The sequence below is a fragment of the Cuculus canorus genome, chromosome Z, assembly GCF_017976375.1.
Source record: "Cuculus canorus isolate bCucCan1 chromosome Z, bCucCan1.pri, whole genome shotgun sequence".
NCBI classification, from domain to species: Eukaryota; Metazoa; Chordata; class Aves; order Cuculiformes; family Cuculidae; genus Cuculus; species Cuculus canorus.
In genome coordinates, this window is record NC_071441.1 from 61219215 (window position 1) to 61231219 (window position 12005).

Sequence of the window (12005 nt, forward strand, 5' to 3'; positions counted from 1 at the left end):
CTGCAGAAGCTCACTCACTTACTGGTTATGTTTGAGAAGTGTCTTTGGGAGGTAGTGGGTCTCCTCCCAGTTGTTTCAACCTGAGATGTGGGCAGGATACGTCACCCTGCTGGTGGCAAGGCCAGACTGTACTGTGGAAGTGCAATCTGTTCCACCTAATGCCAGAGACCATCAGCTTTGGAAGCTGTAGATTGCTTCCCAGCCAGAAGCATGCAGGAAAATCCTTCTCCCTCTCCATGAAGTTTCCAAAGCCCTCCCTGAAGCCCTTGAGCAGTGGAGCACCCTATGGGAGCTGTGGCAGAGCAGCTCCTTTGGGTGCCTCGAGCAGGGCTCATCCCATCATAAAAAGAGGACAAAGAAGAGGTCAGAGGCAATAATGTATTTCTCTTTTTCTCTCCTCTCCAGTTGCACTGGGATGTCATGGGGAGCCCCAGCCAGCAGTGGACTGGCATCAGCGCCACGGGGAGCAGCTGCTGCAGAGCTCAATGCAGAGGTGGGAGCAAGGGCCAGTTTGGCTTGAGCTGCTGTACTGGTTCAACACTGGTGCCAGCAGCAGCTAAGCTGTTTCCTACTTTAGGAATTTGGAAATAATTTCCCCCAGGTGAGGAGTCGACAAAAAAGCTGTAATGTTTTTTTGTGATGGTTTTTAGGCCTTTAAATGACAGGCATCTGCACTTTGAGTGTCGTGTGTGTGAAGAGTTGGAGAGGACCTGATCCAAGACCATGTAAATCAGAGGATTGATTAAGCAATTTGGTTTACTGGAGTGGCATATGTCTTCATGAGGAAAAAAACCTGTGGCTTCAAATCAGTATCCCTGTTGGTGAGGGTGAAGAGAAAGTGTGGGCTTCATTGCTGTGACACGTTTTTCAGCAATTAGAGCTATTGGCATGTCTTGCAGCTGGTGCTGGAGCAAAACCGCCAGAGATCTAGATGTTTCCCTCTTCTGGGTCACAATGGTCGATAAAGATGTAACTTCATAATTGACCAGGGGATTTATATGCACACTGGCCTTTGTTCACAATATTTCTTTGCACAGCACAAAATCATCATCTGTCATTTGCTTGCTCCTTCCTTTTTATGCCTAAAGAACTGTCTATACTATACAAATACCTTGCACTGAAAAGCAGCAAACAGAGCGGTACTATTTCTGCAGCCGGGTTAAATACACGGAGCCTGGAGCATCTCCATGGGCTGAGCCAGTGACTAGACGTGGCTACGTGATGACAAAGACATCATCAGACCTCCATTTCCGAGAACTTCATTCCTTCTTGTCTGTACGAAAGCTCCTCCTAAGTAAAATCAGGCTGTTACGGTATCTGTTATTCATTAAAAAGCTCTCTCCCTTCTATGTTAGCTTTGATCCAAGACATTTGAGTGATGTTGGAGGAACCATGCTAGTACACAGACTTTGTTGGGGACATTCCCTGACAGCTCAGGAAAATTAAAAGACCCCGTGGTAGCATAAGTGCAGAGTCAAGGTTTGTGAAATCGGGTGAGCTGGTATCCATGTAGCTCGTGGCATTTTTTCATGTTGATGGTTTCAGAGTCTGCTTTGGATGCTAAAAATGCTTGAAAATGTGCAGCTGCAAAAATGCAATCTTTGGGAAGTAATTTTATAAAACATTAGAGTGCTTTGAACAAATATCTTGGAAAATTTGTGTTATAAGAGTCTGTATTTATCGTGTTTAATAATTACTTGGGATCTGTATGTGAAGCTGTGGCTTCTCAGTATCCTGTACTACCCCTGGTAAAGAAAATGTTGTGGAAGCTGATGAAATAGGGAAAACAGTCCACCTCTCTCTCTCACAGTGGTGGTGGTTTTATGCAACTAACAAGCAGAAGGTAGTAAGAATGTATTTCAGTCACCTGAAGTCAGTAGATGTGACAAATCACGGAGCGAGCAGGGTGGCTATGTGAGAAGGTGCTACATTTGCAGTCAATTTTCAAGGCAGGACTTCATCATAAATTCTCACCCCTGTGAACAGATGACTATTTGGGGGAAAGATGTGCATTTTCTCCCCCAGGAGTAACAGCTGTCCGGACACAGTGAGATAACTGCTGAGGACCTGACCTCTAGTCTTTGATGTTTTTAGGTAAGGGCCATTTACTGCTTGCTAACTCTCCCAAACTGGAACTGGGTCCCTTAGCATGTCCAGGCAGACAGTGCTAGGCAGATATTGTCTCTGTTACAACCATTCCCTGAAAACTCTAAGCCAGATGTCACCAGAACACTACAAACATCTTCCCCATCATGATCCATCCCTGCATGTCCGTGACTGGCAAGAAGACCCTGCAACTTCGTTGCATGATTTGTCTTAGGCAGGAGTTTTGCTTGCATGGTGAATCTTTTCAGTTGTCCAAAGAAGGAGACTCCAGACTGTCCTCATGAATTAGGGGCAAGCCAAAAGAGTGGAAGCTGTCTGACTTGGGTAAGAGCAGCTGTGGTCAGCCTGAACCACATATTGAAAAAAGCTGGACTGACTCTTCTGGTCCCTGGCACACACTAAAGAGCATAGGTTACTGTTGAAAGTGTTGCTACAACGTCTGGTGCGCAGGGTGGATGTTTTATTGCTAATTTTCTCACTCTTTTGTTAAGGCAATCAGCTCCTCTTTCCAGTTACTGCCATCTCTTCACATGCTTATAGGACTTCTCTCTGCTCTGGTAGTGCTTCAACTCCTTGCAGCAATTTTTTTTCCCTTGGGCAGTCCTTGTGATTAATTGAACTGCTCAAGGTGGATGTTACAGGAGATAAGGTTTCCCTTCAGTTTCCTCTTCTCCAGGCTGAACAGACCAAGTGACTTTAGCTGCTTCTTACACAGCTTCCCCTCTAAACTCATCACCAACTTCATGGCCTCCTCTGGACACTCTCCAGTAGCTTTAGATACTTTTTTAAACATAGAATCATCGAATCATAGAATAGTCAGGGTTGGAAGGGACCATCATTCAGATGGCAGAAAACAAGTGGCAAGCGATGGGTGAGCAGTGCCTCCAAAGCGCTCACAAACTACAAACAGAGGTGGAGATGTGACACCAGCACTGGGTTAGCTCTGACTATCCTCTAACTCTCCAGCACTGATGAGCAGCACCAAGCTCAGTCCTTGGGGACCAGACCCCAGCGATGTGGACCTCCTCCCCTCTCTCACTTACAATTGATATCTCATTTACCCTGCTAGCAACCATTCCGCAACAGCTGGCGTCATTTGGGAGGGCTGGCACAAACATCCAATTATTTCCACAGGGCCAGGGGATGCTCCAGGAAAACAGAAATAACAGTCTGGTACCCTGTGAAAAATTTCCAAATTAGGCTGCAAAGCAGGATTGGGCAGGGCTGATGGTAATGGCAACTGGAAAAAAAGGCATTCTGCTTTCCTGTATGTGTAGCTCAAAGTGCTGCCTCTTAGAAAGCAGTTCTATTTATACAGGTGATTTTACTATTCCTCAGGAAGAAAATATTAAAAATCCTTAAAAGTATGTTTTCTGTACTAATCTGGCAGTGTGACTTTCCTGAAAAGAGGCAGCAAAGAAGTGTAAGATATTTTTTTTTTCTTTTTCCTCCTGGTTACCAAGTAAAATGGCCTTGAAGCACACAAAAAATAGGCCAGTCCATGGAATTAGCTATTGCTATTGGTCTTGACTGTACGTTTTATTAAACCTAATTAAATATTCAGAGCATTAGGCCACTTTTAACTGTCATTTTGTCATTGTTAAAGATATTAAGGATTAGTGAGTGATTTTTTTTATTAACTACTATATACAAATTCTTCTGTCAAAATTTAATTGCAAATTTCCTGGCAGCTTATCTTAAGGCATCTCTGTAAGGCTGAATATTACATCTGAATTGACCACTCTGTATATTTGCTCTTATTATTCTTGATAGGTGCTTTTATACCTTGATAATGAGCCTGGTGGGAAAGACTGGGAAATGAGATAAACGAGACATCTATATATTGTCATGATTGAAGCTGAGAAATAGCTCATTAGGCTTTTTCTTCTTTGCTAAAAATGCTGTAAAATTGTTGCTTTATGCTGGACAATAATTGGTACTCTTCTCAAAAACAATGCCAGCTGAACTCATTGTGTTATGTCTTAGTGAAGAAATAAAGTAAAGAGAGTGGAGAACTACCAAAAACCTGAAGGAATCTTCAGCTTGTAAGGAAAGTGAAAGGCTGTGCAGTTTAAAGTACTATACTGGCTATGCTCCACTGCTGTTTCATTGATAAATATCTATATTCTACATGTTTTTCAAGCAAGAAAACCTTTACGTGAATAAGATCACATTGGACTAGCAGCCAAATTAACTTCAGAGTTCTCAGGCCAGAAAGAAATACCTTTTGAAAGGAAGCTGAGGTAAACGTGTCACTTATTACGACCAAGCAACTTGACACCACTTCAGTCCAAATTTCAAGCTGACTATCCACTCAGCAGGAGATATATTCGTTTTAAATTAAACATGCCAGGAATCGGACTTCAAAGGGAACAAGGCAAGTTCGTTGTTTCCGCACTGGAAATCTCTATGTCTGCATCAGTGAATTTTGGCTCACTGTTTTTCCTGCTAAAACTAATTGATAGCAAGCTAAACTAGAGTAATTAGGGCCTGAAAGCTCCCGTGTGGTTGTTCTTGGTGAGGGAACCATGGAGGACGACAGGCAAAAGAAGGGTAACTAGCAGTGAACCAGCCTTTATTAGGGATGGAAAAATAACAAGAACACAAGATTGCTTAGGAAAACGAGGTCTGGTGTTTTAGTGAACTGACTGTTGGGCCAGGATACAAAATAATTTACTGTGTGTGAAAACCTGGGATTATGCTGTGGGATGAGGGAGACTAGCCTTGCTCCAGTATGCCTCTCACAGCTGCAGTGGGTGTTTGTTGCACTAGAGAGGTATCCACCAGGATGATATCCTGTTTACAACAGGATTAGGAACACCCATTTTAAGGGGTCTGCAAATCAGCTGGAAAAACTATCTGCAATCAGGAGTCTGGCTGGCAATTGTAAAAAAACCCAGATCATCTGCTTTTCAAATTGCACAAGGAGGGAAAAAAAATGGGCCTGTTTTCTAGGTGCCTCTTTTTATTCCCCCTCGCTGTAGTTGCATAATATAGGATGTTTCTTAAATTTTAAATGAAACCATTGGTTGTTGTTAATTAGAATTTGAGATACATGAGAAAGAAGTGAGAATATATTAGTAAAAAATAAATTGATGGATACTGCAGGGTGAGCTTTTATAAATATGGACCCAGCTCAGTGCTGGATCCAATCTTGTTCAATATTGTTATCAATTACCTGAATGAGGGGATCAAGTGCTCCCTCAGTAAGTTTGCAGATGACGTTAACCTGGGAGGGAGTGTTGATCTGTTGGAGTGTCAGGAGGCTCTGCAAAGGGATCTGAACAGGCTGGATTGATGGGCTGAGACCGACAGGATGAGGTTTAACAAGGAGAAGTGCTGAGTCCTGCACTTGGGCACAGAAACCCCGTGCAACACTAGTTTGAGGAAGAGTGGCTGGAAATCTGCCTGGCAGTGAAGGACTTGGGGGTGTTGTTTTACAGTGGCTGAACATGAGTCAGCACTGGCCCATCAGAAATGGTGTGGCCAGGGAAGGGATTTTGCCCCCGCACTCAGCACTGGTGTGGCTGCATCTCAAATACTGTGTTCAGTTTTGGGCCCCTCACTACAAGAAAGACGTTGAGGTCCTGGAGTGTGTCCAGAGAAGAGCAACAAAACTGGTGAAGGGACTGGAGAACAAGTCTTACGAGGAGCGACTGAGAGAACTACAGTTCTTTAGCCTAGAGAAGAGGAGGCTGAGGGAGACCTTGTACTTGTCTACAGCTGCCTGAAAAGAGGTTATAGTGAGGTCGATGTTTGTCTCCTTACCCGAGTGATAAGTGATAGGACAAGACAGGATGGCCTCAAGCTTCCCCAGGGAAGATTCAGATATTAGGAACATTTTCTTCACTGAAAGGGTTCTCAGGGACTGGCAGAGGCTGCCCAGGTAAGGGTGGAGTCACCATCCATAGAGGTGTTTAAAAGACAGGTAGATGAGATGCTAACATATACGGTTCAGTAGTGAACAGGTACAGCTGGGCTTGCCCCAAGGGTCTTTTCCAACCTAGTAATTCTATGATTCTGTATTTTACTTGCCATACACAGATTGCAATTATCAAGGTCAACATTGTTTGCAAACATCCAAACAAATCTGGAGCAGCAATTACTGGGGGAAGTGGAGTTCCCTGGGCATTTGGAAGATCACGTTTGATAATAAGGATAATATCTTCTAGCCTTGAAATGCACATTTGTCTGAGGTTTCCCATCCTTTGCAGGGAGCCATGCAGCCCTGAGGACAGGCTGTATTTTGGGCAAGGCTGTGCTGTACAGAGCAGCTCCTTGCTCCTCCTTCTGCTGTGATGACTGGTCTGCAGCAGGCACACCAAGAGCATCCCCTGCAGACCTGGCTCATCCTCACCCAGGGCTAGCATCTCCCCTTGTCCTGAGAGCACCTTGCAAGGGATAGGGGCCAGAGGAGGTGCTGAGCCTGGGAAAGCCAGCTGACAATACACTGGTCCACCGGTGCCCAGGTCTGGGATTGCAGATGAACTGGTACTCTTCATCTTTGCTTTAGCTACACTCCTTAAACCTTATATATCTGGAGCACCAAAAAGCTGGACGTGCCCTCCAGGTGATCTTGGCTTGATAATGTTATCTTTCCCTGGACATAAGCTGGGCAATTTAGAAGCAGGCACCAGTGCTGCCTGGCTGGCCCTACAGCTCCTGCTGCAATTGCACATAGGAATAATATCCCTATGAATAAACACTAACCTGTTTTTCTATCACAATAGATATCTGTAATTGCATTATTTTTGAATAAGTAATCTCTTCACTCGTCTAAATATTTTGTCTGAGTGAGATTTCAGGTTAGCTCTGGTGTGATGCCTGCGTTCAAACACAGTCTCATTATATGGCTGTTTGCCTGTGGATTGATGTACTTGTGAGCGAATTCTCTTGTTTGGGTGAATTGTAACACCAAAGCTGGCAGAGCACTCAGTTCCTTGATTTGGTTCAGTTGCCTTTGGCAGAGAAGTGGTCAGGGAGGTTGCAGCTTGCAGCACAGCGATGGTAAGAAAGTCTCAGAGGGCCACACATCTGTGAACTCAGCATAGCTCATGCAATTACTAACAGCAGTGAAATCTGGGACCTTGAAACAAAGCCAGCTGTTTTTCCTGGTTGTTGGCTGAGGCCTATTTGTACAGTAAGAAGAATGGCAGCACCAAATGAGCAGGATTATAGAGGAAGAAAACATAGCAACAGCACAGCCTTGTCACTTAGTAACAAGGTAGAATTATGATGAAGAACGAGTGAACGTACATAAATACAATATTCAGGAACATACATATTCATTAAAATGATACCCAGAAAACAGAAAGGAGAAAGGCAATAGTTAAGCATCTAAAAATGTTCTTTAATGAAGAAGAATTTTAAATATCTGTCTCCTTCGTTCAGAGATGTGTGTGATGGTATTATCTTCCCACGTGAAGCTGTGCTATTTCAGGTTCTCCTGGGTTCCTCCCCCCATCCCCTCACCTCGAGTAGCAGGAAAGACTGACAGATGAACCTGTGAGCGACGCTTTGTGTACCCAGACATGGGTTTATTATCCTAACCACGTCTATGTGAGTAATGTTCCTGATGTGTCGTCATGCCCAGTGCTGATGAATACACACTGATATATTTCAGCTCTAAACAGCATTCCAATTAATTTGCCTGCTATGGTCTATTGCCCCTGGACCCAGAGCGTGTTCCTCATCATTATGATTGCTTTCCTTACCCCCTGGACCAGGAGAAGAGGAGGAGAAGATGGGGAAACTATGCTAGTTGTTAAATAAAACTCTTGTGTCCTTTCCACACCATTCCAAAGACATCAGCTTTAATTTAGATAAAAATACCAAACAAATCAAAACCTCAACAATCTGAAATTCAAATCACTTTCACAGAAGAAAGAGGGAGAGCTCAGAAGCAGTTGCAGAACAAGATTTTACATCATTAGATGTTTTCTCCTAACTTGGTTATTTAATCAAATGCCCAAGACTTATCCCACACAAAGTGAAAGATTAATCATTGCACTTATAAATCATTGTCCTTAACTCCATCTCATTTGCACTCAAGGTGCTCTCTTTCAGTGCTGTAGAAACTACTGCCCCTTATCTCCAACTTCTCTTTTTCTAAGGGGTTGTAAGTTGGGGTTGTAAGTAAATGTTAGGCAGGCACCTTTATTGCTTATTTTGTTCTAACAAACTGATCTCAAGGATGAGCATTTCTCTTCATTTCACTGTTTTTAATAAATATTTTACCTTCCATTCCTGAAACACTTGTGAATTTTCATGAGCAACTTCACATAAATCTTCTTAACAACTCTTCACAGGAACAAGGACTTCAAAAGCACTATGCCTGCCTAGGCAAGGGTCATCTTGTATTTTGGTTTCTCTTTCTCCTGTAGAGTACTTTCAGGGACTGAATGGAACATTTAACACAAAGAAGATGCTGTTCCAGGCTCTATTCATCTCCATCAATAGTAAATGTTTGACCTGACTAGAGGCTACACAATGTGCTTGTGGGCTGGTTATCAGTTAGTTTTGGTAGATCTCTAAGATAAAAATTGCTCCCGTTTGGGAAACACTCTAAAGGATTCACATTTGTGTTTGGATGCGTACCAAGATCACATTTGGTGTTTTCCATCTGAAATTTTCATAGTAAACTTAGCAGCATGTATTTGAAGTATAAATGCATTTAGAATCTATCTTGATGTATAAATATTAGCGGGATCATTCTGGCTCTGCAACACCAGTTCACAGTCCACAAAGATGATATGGAGCTGATGAGGCAAATAAATGAACGCCATGTGAAAAGATCCACTGGCAAACATCAAGGTCATTGTAGAAAAGCTGAGCAAATTCTTTGCATTGGCATTCACCAGAAGAGAAATGCCATGAACGGGGAGGCAGTCTGAGGAACCACCTCAAATGGAGGTGTTGGGAAAAAGCATGTTAGAACAAATTGATAAACTAAACATTGACAAATTCTCAGCACCATATGGTGTTTACCCAGGAGTCCTGAAAAAAACACACACCACAAATAAGAAATTTCTGAATTACTAACTGTGGGTAATCTGGCACTACTATTATCTCTGGGTTTGAAGTGATAGAAGTGGGAATGTCATGTCAGGCTTTGAATAAGGCTGCAGAAGTAATCCTGGGACCTAGTGGTCAGTCAGTGTTTTCCTTTGTAGCAGTCATAGATTTGGCTGGAGGATTGAGAACACGGATGGACATTGAGAGGAAAATCAGACCTGACAAGCACTCTTGGAAGGATTCTGTGAGCATCCAGATAGTGCTTACCTAGGCCACATAGCTTTAAACACAGCCTTAGGGAAGCAAGAAAGGCTCCCAAGAAATCATATGTTGCTGTGGAATAGAAGTGGTTATCCTTTACCAGTGGTTAACCTGTGGGCTAAACCCCAGAAAAGAAATGGTCTGAGGAAACTGTCACCTCGTTCATCAGGAGGAGATCCTACAGATACCATTCCTGAGCCTGATATTCAGCATCTTCCTAAGAGTCCTGGAGAAGGAGGTGCAAGCAAACAGTGACAATGTTTACAACAGATGAAATGTTATTCAGGATAACCAAAGCTAGAGCTGACTCTGAAAAGATGCCGAAATAGCTCATTGCACTGAAATGAAATTCTGTGTTGGGGCTGTCAGGGGAAAAGTGACTACATATACAAAATTATGAGCTCTTAGCTGCAGAAAAAAATGCAAGACAGCTTGAGTCATTGTGGAGAGCTTGCTAAAAGCATCCTAGGACTGTTCAGTAGGCAAGCTGGTTATCAAATTTGAAGCAGATACAGGGAAGTATTTTTCATGCTATTCAGAATTGTTCCATTGCTCCCATGAACTGGGGAAGTCAGAGTACCAAGGGTGCAGGAATGAGTAAGTAGACAGAAGAAGGATGAGTGCAGGGAGCAAGTCAATCCAGGCAACATGAGTACCTGCTGCAGCACAGGCAGGTCCTAAACTGGGGGCAGCACAGGAGTAAGGGAGAGACACTTGCATTGTATCACATGCCCCTCCGAAGACCTCATTGCCAGACTCAGCTGGCTGCAGTTTGTGGGCTAAATGAGACTTTGACATGACTTTTCTTAAGGCAACCCCAAATTAGCAGTCAAAGGCTTGGGTTGTGTCATTATTACACCCAGGAGAATAGAAGCAAATTGGTAGTGAGTAGCAGGATGTCTGTCACAGCTTATGCCTGTAGCTGGGAGGCTATGGTTGAGGGACCATGAGACATACCTAACCAGCTCCCAGAGGGGGGGTTGCTGACACTTGTTTTACATGCTGGGACTTGAACCTGGATTAGGTGCACTCCAGGGTATCCTGTCTTATCTTGCTCCCTTCCCCATCAGAAAGTAGAATTGCTTTTCTCCCTGGAGAATTGGGATTTGTCTCTCTGCTGTCCTTGTATTACCCACATGAAGAAACAAAAGACAAAAATGAACAACGAATGTAGCTACTTTTTCCAATTATTCTGTATATGATTTATTGCATTATTTCTGAGACATGAAGAATGCCGTTAATGAGAGTATATTGGTTGAAACAGCTTATTGTTTTTATCCTGGTGACTTTCCCTTTTTATCATGAGAAAGAGGGTGCAGTGGATTTGCATCTATTTGACATTTGAAACGTTTTGCCTTTGGTTGATCTGCAGTTCTGTGCAGCACGATCCAGACTAAGAAAAGCCCATTTCAGTTCTTAGGACAGGTGCAAGATTAAGCATCAAGCATCTCATTTCCAAAATTGCTTGTGATTGTTTTCTCCTCCACAAACGTCTGCATAGCTAGCAATTAACTGCATTCAGAGATCAAAAGCTAAATTGTCTCAGACAGGAATTGCTTTATCAGAGCCTCATGCTGCTTGTACTGTACTTTAAGCAATCACGCACTTCCAGTCATCTTTCTTTTCTGAAGGTGAAACAGCAAGCTGGGCTTGCTCTGCAACCAAAGACAACATAAAGGGAAAGGACTGCAGGGCAAGATAGCAACAAACGTGTTTTTTATAGAATCATAGAATGGTTTGGGTTTAAAGGAACCTTAAAGCCCATCCAGTTCCAACCCCTTACCATGGGCAGGGATGCCTTCCCAAGAGACCAGGCTGGCCAAGGCCCCATCCAGCCTGGCCTTGAACACCTTCAGGTCCACAGCTTCCCTGGGCAGCCTGTGCCAGTGTCTCACCACCCTCATCATGAAGAATTTCTTCCTAATGTCTAACCTGAATTTTTTCCCCCTCTAATTTAAAACCATCCCCCCCTCATGCTATCACTTCATGCCCTTGTAAAAAGTCTCTCCCCAGCTTTCTTGTTGGCTCCCTTCAGTACTGGAAGCTGATATAAGGTCTCCACAGAGCCTTCTCTTCTCCAGGCTGAACAAGCCCAATTCTCTCAGCGCGTCCTCATAGCAGAGGAGCTCCAGCCGTCCAATCATCTTTGTGGCCCCCTCTGGACCCATTCCAACAGTTCCATATCCTTCTTATGTTGAGGATTCCAGAACTGGACATAGAACTCCCGATGGGGTCTCACAACAAGAAAATAGAGGTGTGGAATCCCCTCCCTCACCCTGCTGGCCACACTCTTTGATGCAGCCCAGGATACAGTTGGTCTTCTGGGCTGTGAGCACCCATTGCCGGCTTATGTTTGGCTTCTCATCCATGAGCATCCCCAAATCCTTCTCTGCAGGGCTGCTCTCAATCATGTTATCACCCATCCTGTATTGAAACCCCAAATTGTTTTGTGGTGCTGGGATGGTAACACCATGGAAAGTGTTGCTGTTTCTGCTGTAGGGCTAGAAGACTCACGAGAAACACAGACTACGGCTGTGGCATAAATAACATAAATACTCTTTGCATGGTGGTCGGGTTAAGCCCAGCAGTGGCTCTCCTCTGGCACAGTGTGGTGCCCGGGGTTG

The 12005-nt window shown here is 43.7% G+C and overlaps 1 long non-coding RNA gene across 3 annotated transcripts in view; it reads left to right on the forward strand.

Annotated features, from left to right (window-relative positions):
* The window catches only part of LOC128850391 (uncharacterized), a 46224-nt gene that overhangs the window by 14015 nt on the left and 20204 nt on the right, over positions 1 to 12005 (forward strand). For 2 of the 3 annotated variants that reach the window (XR_008447787.1, XR_008447789.1), the window contains exon 2: positions 406 to 601. This is a non-coding gene — a long non-coding RNA (uncharacterized LOC128850391). The remainder of the gene's footprint in view (positions 1 to 405; positions 602 to 12005) is intronic. The other variant, XR_008447788.1, reaches the window with a different exon arrangement.